The following is a 12,291-nucleotide window of genomic DNA, read 5'->3' on the forward strand; positions in this document are numbered from 1 at the left end:
AGGACGTGCGAGTTGGGGCAAAAGGGGCGCCTCGACATGGGGAACCTATTGGTGGTTGTGCCTCCCCTTATTGGCCGCTGGAGCATGGCCGCCGGCGAGCCTGTGCGGCGGCCGGGACAGGCGGCTCGAGGCGACGGTGATAGAGAGGGAGAGGGGGCGAGCCGAGGGTGCTAGGAGGTGCAGCAGCTCACCGCGAGCAAGACGGTGAGGTTGACGGCGCCGGAGGAGCTTCGCCGGCGATGAATTTGAGCGGAGGCCGGTCGTCCCTGCAAGTTAGGGTTAGGGTTTCTTGGGTGTAGGAGACTACGGGGAAGGGGAAAAAGCGGGGCTAGGGTTCGGGGCAGCGGCCGATGAGCCTTTATAGCCATCGGGGGGGGGGGGCGGGGAGCATCTGGGCCACCGGCACCATCGGGTGCACTACAAGAAAAGTTCTGATAGACAACGTCTCAAAATCGTCCGCTAAGGGGTATTTTTCGTCGCCTATGGGCCTAACCCGACGATATGGGTTCTGTTGTCGAAACTGCGTCAGGCAAAGTCCTACGACGATTTTTTCGGTCCGTCGCGCTTGGGCGCCCTTCCGCCACGGAAAATCGGATCGTTGCAGAAGTGTTTCCGGGAGCCCGTTGACTGCTGACGTCATGCAAACTGACACGTGGCGAGACGCCGTTAGCGGCGGTTAACGGCGTTAACCGCCGAAACCCCGTGGTAGATGGTAGGCCCACACGAGGCCCGCCACGTCTTAGCGGGCCGGCCCATTAAGTTTGCGGGCCGGGCTAGCCGACTTAGTTTGACCGGTCAACTATATAGCCGGGCTGGTCCATTAGTTACGTGGGCCGGGCCTAACCTCTAAGGTTGATCGGTCAAAACATTAATGGGCCGGCCCACTAAGCATGTGGGCCGGGCCGAATGCACTCGTTTGACCGGTCAACAGGCAAAAGGGCCGGCCCACAAAACATGTAGGACCCACTTTCCTTTTATTGGGCCGGCCCATTTACCAAGTGGGGTCCACCGTAAAGCAAGTGGGTCGGCCCAAGAAGTTATTGGGCCGGCCCAATTAGCCTGTGGGTCCCATTTTCCTCCTATAGGGCCGGCCCATTTAGTATGTGGGGTCCACCATATAGCAAGTGGGCCGGCCCAACAAGCCAGTGGGCCGGGCCAAAATCACATGTGGGTCCCACTTTCCTGTTAACGGGCCGGCCCATTTAGTACGTGGGGTCCACCATATAGCAAGTGGGCCGGCCCAACAAGTTAGTGGGCCGGGCCAAAAACACAGGTGGGTCCCACTTTCCAGTTAAAGAGCCGGCCCATTTAGTATGTGGGGTCCACCATAACGTAATTGGGCTGGCCCAACACGCTAGTGGGCCGGGCCAAAAATACAGGTGGGTCCCACATTCCTGCTAAAAGGCCGGCCCATTGAGCAAGTGGGGTCCACGATATAGCAAGTGGGCCAGCCCAATAAGATAGTGGGCCGGGCCAAGAACACTGGTGGGTCCCACATTCCTGTTAAAGGGCCGGCCCAGTTTGTAAGTGGGGTCCACCTTATAGCAAGTGGGCCGGCCCAACAAGATAGTGGGCCGGGCCAAAAACACAGGTGGGTCCCACTTTCCTCTTAAAGGGCCGACCCATTTAGTATGTGGGATCCACCACAAAAGCAATTGGCTGGCCCAACTAGTTAGTGGGCCGGCCCAGTAGTGGGTGGGGTCCACCTTAAAGCAAGTGGGCCGGCCCAATTAGAGTGTGGGGTCTCATGCGTGCAGTCGACACGTCCGTTGGGAACCCCAAGAGGAAGGTGTGATGCGTACAGTAGCAAGTTTTCCCTCAGAAAGAAACCAAGGTTTATCGAACCAGGAGGAGCCAAGAAGCACGTTGAAGGTTGATGGCGGAGGAGTGTAGTGCGGCGCAACACCAGGGATTCCGGCGCCAACGTGGAACCTGCACAACACAACCAAAGTACTTTGCCCCAACGAAACAGTGAGGTTGTCAATCTCACCGGCTTGATGTAACAAAGGATTAGATGTATAGTGTGGATGATGATTGTTTGCAGAAAACAAGTAAAACAAGTATTGCAGTAGATTGTATTCGATGTAAAAGAATGGACCGGGGTCCACGAGTTCACTAGAGGTGTCTCTCCCATAAGATAAATAGCATGTTGGGTGAACAAATTACAGTTGGGCAATTGACAAATAGAGAGGGCATGACCATGCACATACATGATATGATGAGTATTGTGAGATTTAATTGGGCATTACGACAAAGTACATAGACCGCTATCCAAGCATGCATCTATGCCTAAAAAGTCCACCTTCAGGGTTATCATCCGAACCCCTTCCAGTATTAAGTTGCAAACAACAGACAATTGCATTAAGTATGGTGCGTAATGTAATCAATAACTACATCCTCGGACATAGCATCAATGTTTTATCCCTAGTGGCAACAACGACATCCACAACCTTAGAACTTTCGTCACTCGTCCTGCATTTAATGGAGGCATGAACCCACTATCGAGCATAAATACACCCTCTTGGAGTTAAGAGTAAAAACTTGGCCAGAGCCTCTACTAATAACGGAGAGCATGCAAGATCATAAACACCACATAGGTAATAGATTGATAATCAACATAACATAGTATTCTCTATCCATCGGATCCCAACAAACACAACATATAGCATTACAGATAGATGATCTTGATCATGTTAGGCAGCTCACAAGATCCGACAATGAAGCACATAAGGAGAAGACGACCATCTAGCTACTGCTATGGACCCATAGTCCGAGGGTGAACTACTCACTCATCACTCCGGAGGCGACCATGGCGGTGAAGATTCCTCCGGGAGATGATTCCCCTCTCCGGCAGGGTGCCGGAGGCGATCTCCTGAATCCCCCGAGATGGGATTGGCGGCGGCGTCTCTGGAAGGTTTTCCGTATCGTTGCTCGCGGTACTGGGGGTTTCGCGACGAAGACTATATGTAGGCGGAAGGGCAGGTGAGGGGGCCACACGAGGGCCCCACACAACAGGCCGGTGCGGCCAAGGGCCAGGCCTCGCCGCCCTAGTGTCTGGCCACCTCGTGGCCCCACTTCGTAAGTCCTCCGGTCTTCTGGAAGCTTCGTGGAAAAATAGGCCCCTGGGCGTTGATTTCGTCCAATTCCGAGAATATTTCCTTACTAGGATTTCGAAACCAAAAACAGCGAAAAACAAGAATCGGCTCTTCGGCATCTCGTTAATAGGTTAGTGCCGGAAAATGCATAAATATGACATGAAGTGTGCATAAAACATGTAGATATCATCAATAATGTGGCATGGAACATAAGAAATTATCGATACGTCGGAGACGTATCAGAGTCCACCGTAAATCAAGTGGGCTGGCCCAATAAGTAAGTGGGCCAGCCCGTTTAGCTGTTTATATGCCGGCATAATAGGCGCTTTAGGATTTTGCGGGCCGGCACATACGTGATTTCGGTTAATTGGGCCGTTTAAGGGATGGGAATTCGTGATTTAGATACTGAGAATATTTACGCAGCAATGATTTCTGTCGGATAGCGTCACTTACCACAAGCAACAAAGAAAAAATGCGCGAAAGAACTATAAAAACTAACTAAATATTACATCAGCTGCACGGCTTTGAAAAAATATTACAGAACCCAGAGAAATTGAATGGTAATTAAACCTAGCAATACAATGAAGCGATCCGGCAATCTTTTAAGTTGTCCATGCAGCACCTATATCTGAAACAAAGACATTACAAGTTAAGAAATCAACAATGGAAAGGCAAAGACACTACAATATTGTTTGCCAAAGAATTTGGAACTCATCATTTCGTCGTTATAACAAGATCATTGTAATGCGCACAATAAGCAAACAAAGAGTGCATGCCGCATACCAACAACCAATATAACGAAGCATGTTAGAATGAAACATCGGACTTACTACTGTCGAGTCCCATGCAAACCAACATGTTCGGGGAGTACAAAATTGGCATGAACAACATAGTAGCGAGGCTATAAATTTTGTAACAACGACTGAGCAAGATGAAGTTATGATGCCTACATCTACGGAGCAGGGGAATGTAAACCAAAAATAGAAGTTACGATGGCAAAAGCTAAAGAGGAGGGAATGTGAACCAACATGTGCCAAGTGCAATTACTTCATTTTGGCCGTGAACTAAATAATACTCCTGAACTTATAGTGAAGGGGATGCAAATAAAGATGTTTCGGGATATAAACTTGTAATGAGTAACACATAGAGGATAGTTAATGCTGGAGCTTAGGATGGACCGGATACTGAGAATATAGTGGGATCACCTGTGAACTTGTATAAGAGGGAATGCAAACCAATATGTTCAGCATTCCATATGTGAGCGTCATGCCAAGTCAGAGAAACAAGTCAATAATGCAGCTTTTGAAGAACAAGATGGCACGCAAAATTATTATCTAGTAATATGACAAGTTTATTTGTACTACGGGCTAGATAGCGAGTGATAGCATGCCAAACTAAGTCCTTACTTTGTTAGCTTACAATGAAGTAGATACAAAACAATGGCATCACCAGTAGTACGAGGAATGCAAGCCAACATGTTCATGGAGTAAAAAATTGGCACAAACAACATAGTAGCAGGCCATATTTTTTGTAACAACGACCGAGCAAGATAAAGTTATGATGGCTAGATCTACAGAGCGAGGCAATGTAAACCAAATATAGAAGTTACGATGCCAAAAGCTATAGAGCGAGGGAATGCGAACCAACATGTGCAATTACTTAAAATTGGCCATGAACTAAATAATAGCGAGGATGTTACTATAATACCTATAATTTTTGTAACAACGACAGAGCAAGATAGAAGTTATGATGGCTACATCTACGGAGCAGGGAATGCAAACCAAAATGTTCAATCGCTTAAAGTTAGCAATGAACTAGAAAATAGCAAGGTGTTACGGTCATAGCTAGGAATGAACTAAAAGAGCTTCAGACAAACAAGCATCTGAACCCAGAACATGGCGCTAAAACAAGGGACTTACATTAGGAGAAGCACTCGTGGGAGTCACGAGTAGATCTTCCCGGGGTTGATAGATCCGGTGATGAAGTACGCTACATGTGCTACTTGGGGTTGGAGAGACGGCCATTACACTTCATGGTTACTCCTCTCATCTCGCAAAAACGTAACGGCGCGTCGTTAGCACAAACAGAGTTCCCCAAGATTAAACAAGAACTTGCAGGCAAGCAATAGAAAAGCGACAGCAGAAGAGTTTAGATCTTGCACGGCACCGGTGAAGCAGATCCGGTCCATGCACAGCGGTGTCGGTGTGCAAGATCCGATGCGGTGGACGAAGGATCTGGCGAAGCGGCTCCGGTGGGGTGGACGATACCGCAGCTGAAGCGACTGCGGTAGACTGCTGGATGAGCATATGGTTTCGAGGTTCGGCGGGGATGATCCGGTCCGGTTGATGACGGCGTCGATGAAGCAGCTCCGGCAGGCAGCCGGATGACGAGGATCGCGAGGCCTCGGGTAGGCCAGGGAAGTCCGACGGGGATGTTCCGGTGCGGTGGTCGTGGAGGTGGGAGAGAGAGGGACTTGGGAAGTTCCGGTGGGTGTGGTCTCGGAGGAGAGACTGAGGGAAATGAATTTTTTTCGGTTAGTTTCCGGGGCTAGGGAGGTGGTGATCGAAAAAAATGACGGGTAGACCCCCCACCAACCGACTTATACATGGACATTGTTGTCATCTTTACGAGGGTAGAATGGGAAGTTAGAAGCGTGTGAAATATTTGTATTTTTGGGGCGGGAAGTTTTGCCGCTGGAATGAGATTTCGAATTTGGCTACAGTCCAAGTAATACAAAAATATGAGACCGTACTAGTACGGCCAAATGTCACATCAAGTCATCATCACGTTGAAAATCGGTTACCACGATCATAATCATGATGTATCTTGAAAATCCATTTTGAAAAGCCCTTCCGAAATATTTCAGGATTGGTTGGAGATTTTGCAGCTTGACTGAAAATTGATTTTGAATACGGACTGATACGTCTCCGACGTATCGATAATTTCTTATGTTCTATGCCATATTATTGATGATACCTACATGTTTTATGCACACTTTATGTCATATTCGTGCATTTTCGGAACTAACCTATTAACAAGATGCCGAAGTGCCAGTTCTGTTTTCACGCTGTTTTTGGTTTCAGAAATCCTAGTAACGAAATATTCTCGGAATTGGACGAAACGAAGACCCGGGTTCCTATTTTCACCGGAAGCATCCGGAACACCGGGAAGGACCGGAGGGGGGCACCGGGCCCCCGGACCATAGGCCGGCGCGGCCCAGGCCCCGGCCGCGCCGCCATATGGTGTGGCCACCCCTTCGACCCTCTCGCGCCGCCTCTTCGCCTATATAAAGCCTCCGTCGCGAAAACCCCGAGGCGAAGAACCACGATACGGAAAACCTTCCGGAGCCGCCGCCATCGCGAAGCCAAGATGCGGGGGACAGGAGTCTCCGTTCCGGCACCCTGCCGGAGCGGGGAAGTGCCCCGGAAGGCTTCTCCATCTCCACCGCTGCCATCTCCACCGCCATCTTCATCACCGCTGCTGCTCCCATGAGGAGGGAGTAGTTCTCCATCGAGGCTCGGGGCTGTACCGGTAGCTATGTGGTTCATCTCTCTCCTATGTGCTTCAATACAATAATCTCATGAGCTGCCTTACATGATTGAGATTCATATGATGATGCTTGTAATCTAGATGTCATTATGCTAGTCAAGTGAGTTTTACTTATGTGATCTCCGGAGACTCCTTGTCCCACGTGTGTAAAGGTGACGAGTGTGTGCACCGTGTGGGTCTCTTAGGCTATATTTCACGGAATACTTATTCACTTGTTGAATGGCATAGTGAGGTGCTTATTTATATCTCTTTATGATTGCAATGTGTTTGTATCACAATTTATCTATGTGCTACTCTAGCAATGTTATTAAAGTAGTTTTATTCCTCCTGCACGTGTGCAAAGGTGACAGATGTGTGCACCGTGTTAGTACTTGGTTTATGCTATGATCATGATCTCTTGTAGATTGCGAAGTTAACTATTGCTATGATAATATTGATGTGATCTATTCCTCCTACATATGCATGAAGGTGACCGTGTGCATGCTATGTTAGTACTTGGTTTAGTCTTTTGATCTATCTTACACTAAAGGTTACTAAAATATGAGCATTATTGTGGAGCTTGTTAACTCCGGCATTGAGGGTTCGTGTAATCCTACGCAATGTGTTCATCATCCAACAAGAGTGTAGAGTATGCATTTATACTGTTCGTTATGTGATCAATGTTGAGAGTGTCCACTAGTGAAAGTGTAATCCCTAGGCCTTGTTCCTAAATATCGCTATCGCTGCTTGTTTACTTGTTTCTTTGCGTTACTACTGCTGCGTTACAAATGCTGCGTTACTACTGCTTGTTTACTTGTCTCGGGCAAAGCACTTTTACGGTGCCGTTGCTACTGCTTATTCATACCACCCGTATTTCACTATCTCTTCGCCGAACTAGTGCACCTATTAGGTGTGTTGGGGACACAAGAGACTTCTTGCTTTGTGGTTGCAGGGTTGCATGAGAGGGATATCTTTGACCTCTTCCTCCCTGAGATCGATAAACCTTGGGTGATCCACTTAAGGGAAAACTTGCTGCTGTTCTACAAACCTCTGCTCTTGGAGGCCCAACACTGTCTACGGGAAAGGAGGGGGAACGTAGACATCAAGCTATTTTCACGGCGCCGTTGCCGGGGAGGAAAGGTAAAAGGCACTCATACTCCGGTCTCGGGTAAAGTACTTTTCCGGCGCCGTTGTGTGTGTGCTCGAAGCTATTTCCTTTAGATCCTGCAATTGCATCTTTTTGTTTCTTGTTTACACTAGTTTGGCATAATGGACAACAATGAGCTTCTTATTCTATTTCCTGATTTAAAACATAGATTGTTTGATGCGAAAATTAAAAAACCTATGAAATCTTACTTGCATGCTGGTAGTAATATTAGTATGAACGCTTTGAACACCATTGTTGATAATAATATAGAAAGTTCTAAGCTTGGGGAAGCTGGTTTTCATGATCTTTTTAGTCCCCCAAGCATTGAGGAGAAAATTTTCTTTGATTATACTATGCCTCCTACACTTTATGAGAATAATAATGATAGCTACTTTGTTGAATTTGCTCCCACTACAACTAATAAAATTGATTATGCCTATGTGGAGAGTAATAATTGTATGCATGAGACTCATGATAAGAATGCTTTATGTGATAGTTATATTGTTGAGTTTGCTCATGATGCTACTGAAAGTTATTATGAGAGAGGAAAATATGGTTGTAGAAATTTTCATGTTACTAAAATGCCTCTCTATGTGCTGAAATTTTTGAAGCTACACTTGTTTTATCTTCCTATGCTTGTCACTTTGCTCTTCATGAACTTGTTTATTTACAAGATTCCTATGCATAGGAAGCATGTTAGACTTAAATTTGTTTTGAATTTGCCTCTTGATGCTCTCTTTTGCTTCCAATACTATTTCTTGCAAGTGCATCATTAAAACTGCTGAGCCCATCTTAATGGCTATAAAGAAAGAACTTCTTGGGAGATAACCCATGTGTTATTTTGCTACAGCACTTTGTTTTATATTTGTGTCTTGGAAGTTGTTTACTACTGTAGCAACCTCTCCTTATCTTAGTTTTATGTTTTGTTGTGCCAAGTAAAGTCTTTGATAGTAAAGTAAGTACTAGATTTGGATTACTGCGCAGTTACAGATTTCTTTGCTGTCACGAATCTGGGTCTACCTCCCTGTAGGTAGCTCAGAAAATTAAGCCAATTTACGTGCATGATCCTCAGATATGTACGCAACTTTCATTCAATTTGAGCATTTTCGTTTGAGCAAGTCTGGTGGCCTAATAAAATCCATCTTTACGGACTGTTCTGTTTTGACAGATTCTGTCTTTTTATTTCGCATTGCCTCTTTTGCTATGTTGGATGAATTTCTTTGATCCATTAATGTCCAGTAGCTTTATGCAATGTCCAGAAGTGTTAAGAATGATTGTGTCACCTCTGAACATGTATATTTTATTATGCACTAACCCTCTAATGAGTTGTTTCGAGTTTGGTGTGGAGGAAGTTTTCAAGGATCAAGAGAGGAGTATGATGCAATATGATCAAGGAGAGTGAAAGCTCTAAGCTTGGGGATGCCCCGGTGGTTCACCCCTGCATATATTAAGAAGACTCAAGCGTCTAAGCTTGGGGATGCCCAAGGCATCCCCTTCTTCATCGACAACATTATCGAGGTTCCTCCCCGAAACTATATTTTTATTCCGTCACATCTTATGTACTTTGCTTGGAGCGTCGGTTTGTTTTTGTTTTTTTGTTTTGTTTGAATAAAATGGATCCTAGCATTCACTTTATGGGAGAGAGACACGCTCCGCTGTAGCATATGGACAAATATTTCCTTAGGCTCTACTCATAGTATTCATGGCGAAGTTTCTTCTTCGTTAAATTGTTATATGGTTGGAATTGGAAAATGCTACATGTAGTAACTCTAAAATGTCTTGGATAATTTGATACTTGGCAATTGTTGTGCTCATGTTTAAGCTCTTGCATCATATACTTTGCACCCATTAATGAAGAAATACTTAGAGCTTGCTAATTTGGTTTGCATATTTGGTTTCTCTAGAGTCTAGATAACATCTAGTATTGAGTTTTGAACAACAAGGAAGACGGTATGGAGTCTTATAATGTTTACAATATGTCTTTTATGTGAGTTTTGCTGTACCGTTCATCCTTGTGTTTGTTTCAAATAACCTTGCTAGCCTAAACCTTGTATCGAGAGGGAATACTTCTCATGCATCCAAAATACTTGAGCCAACCACTATGCCATTTGTGTCCACCATACCCACCTACTACATGGTATTTATCCGCCATTCCAAAGTAAATTGCTTGAGTGCTACCTTTAAAATTCCATCATTCACCTTTGCAATATATAGCTCATGGGACAAATAGCTTAAAAACTATTGTGGTATTGAATATGTACTTATGCACTTTATCTCTTATTAAGTTGCTTGTTGTGCGATAACCATGCTTACGGGGACGCCATCAACTATTCTTTGTTGAATATCATGTGAGTTGCTATGCATGTCCGTCTTGTCCGAAGTAAGAGAGATCTACCACCTTAATGGTTGGAGCATGCATATTGTTAGAGAAGAACATTGGGCCGCTAACTAAAGCCATGAATCATGGTGGAAGTTTCAGTTTTGGACACATATCCTCAATCTCATATGAGAATAATAATTGTTGCCACATGCTTATGCATTAAAGAGGAGTCCATTATTTGTTGTCCATGTTGTCCCGGTATGGATGTCTAAGTTGAGAATAATCAAAAGCGAGAAATCCAAAATGCGAGCTTTCTCCTTAGACCTTTGTACGAGGCGGCATGGAGGTACCCCATTGTGGCACTTGGTCAAAACATGTGCATTGCAAAGATCCGGTAGTCCAAGTTAATTAGGACAAGGTGCGGGCACTATTAGTATACTATGCATGAGGCTTGCAACTTGTAAGATATAATGTACATAACTCATATGCTTTATTACTACCGTTGACAAAATTGTTTCATGTTTTCAAAATAAAAGCTCTAGCACAAATACAGCAATCGATGCTTTCCTCTTTGAAGGACCATTCTCTTTACTTTTATGTTGAGTCAGTTCACCTATCTCTCTCCACCTCAAGAAGCAAACACTTGTGATTAACTGTGCATTGATTCCTACATATTTGCATATTGTATTTGTTATATTACTCTATGTTGACAATTATCCATGAGATATACATGTTACAAGTTGAAAGCAACCGCTGAAACTTAATCTTCCTTTGTGTTGCTTCAATGCCTTTACTTTGATTTATTGCTTTATGAGTTAACTCTTATGCAAGACTTATTGATGCTTGTCTTGAAGTACTAATCATGAAAAGTCATTGCTTTATGATTCAGTTGTTTACTCATGTCATTACCATTGTTTTGATCGCTGCATTCATTACATATGTTTACAATATGATCAAGGTTATGATGGCATGTCACTTTAGAAATTATCTTTGTTATCGTTTTACCTGCTCGGGACGAGCAGAACTAAGCTTGGGGATGCTTGATACGTCTCCGACGTATCGATAATTTCTTATGTTCTATGCCATATTATTGATGATACCTACATGTTTTATGCACACTTTATGTCATATTCGTGCATTTTACGGAACTAACCTATTAACAAGATGCCGAAGTGCCGGTTCCGTTTTCTGCTGTTTTTGGTTTCAGAAATCCTAGTAACGAAATATTCTCGGAATTGGACGAAACGAAGACCCAGGTTCCTATTTTCACCGGAAGCATCCAGAACACCGGGGAAGGACCGGAGGGGGGGCACTGGGCCCCCAGACCATAGGCCGGCGCGGCCCGGGCCCTGGCCGCGCCGCCATATGGTGTGGCCACCCCTTCGACCCTCCTGCGCCGCCTCTTCGCCTATATAAAGCCTCCGTCGCGAAAACCCTGAGGCGAAGAACCACGATAGGGAAAACCTTCCAGAGCCGCCGCCATCGCGAAGCCAAGATGCGGGGGACAGGAGTCTCTGTTCCGGCACCCTGCCGGAGCGGGGAAGTGCCCCGGAAGGCTTCTCCATCGACACCGCTGCCATCTCCACCGCCATCTTCATCACCGCTGCTGCTCCCATGAGGAGGGAGTAGTTCTCCATCGAGGCTCGGGGCTGTACCGGTAGCTATGTGGTTCATCTCTCTCCTATGTGCTTCAATACAATAATCTCATGAGCTGCCTTACATGATTGAGATTCATATGATGATGCTTGTAATCTAGATGTCATTATGCTAGTCAAGTGAGTTTTACTTATGTGATCTCCCGGAGACTCCTTGTCCCACGTGTGTAAAGGTGACAGTGTGTGCACCGTGTGGGTCTCTTAGGCTATATTTCACAGAATACTTATTCACTTGTTGAATGGCATAGTGAGGTGCTTATTTATATCTCTTTATGATTGCAATGTGTTTGTATCACAATTTATCTATGTGCTACTCTAGAAATGTTATTAAAGTAGTTTTATTCCTCCTGCACGTGTGCAAAGGTGACAGTGTGTGCACCGTGTTAGTACTTGGTTTATGCTATGATCATGATCTCTTGTAGATTGCGAAGTTAACTATTGCTATGATAATATTGATGTGATCTATTCCTCCTACATATGCATGAAGGTGACAGTGTGCATGCTATGTTAGTACTTGGTTTAGTCTTTTGATCTATCTTACACTAA

This window comes from Lolium rigidum, chromosome 3 (assembly GCF_022539505.1).
Source record: "Lolium rigidum isolate FL_2022 chromosome 3, APGP_CSIRO_Lrig_0.1, whole genome shotgun sequence".
NCBI classification, from domain to species: Eukaryota; Viridiplantae; Streptophyta; class Magnoliopsida; order Poales; family Poaceae; genus Lolium; species Lolium rigidum.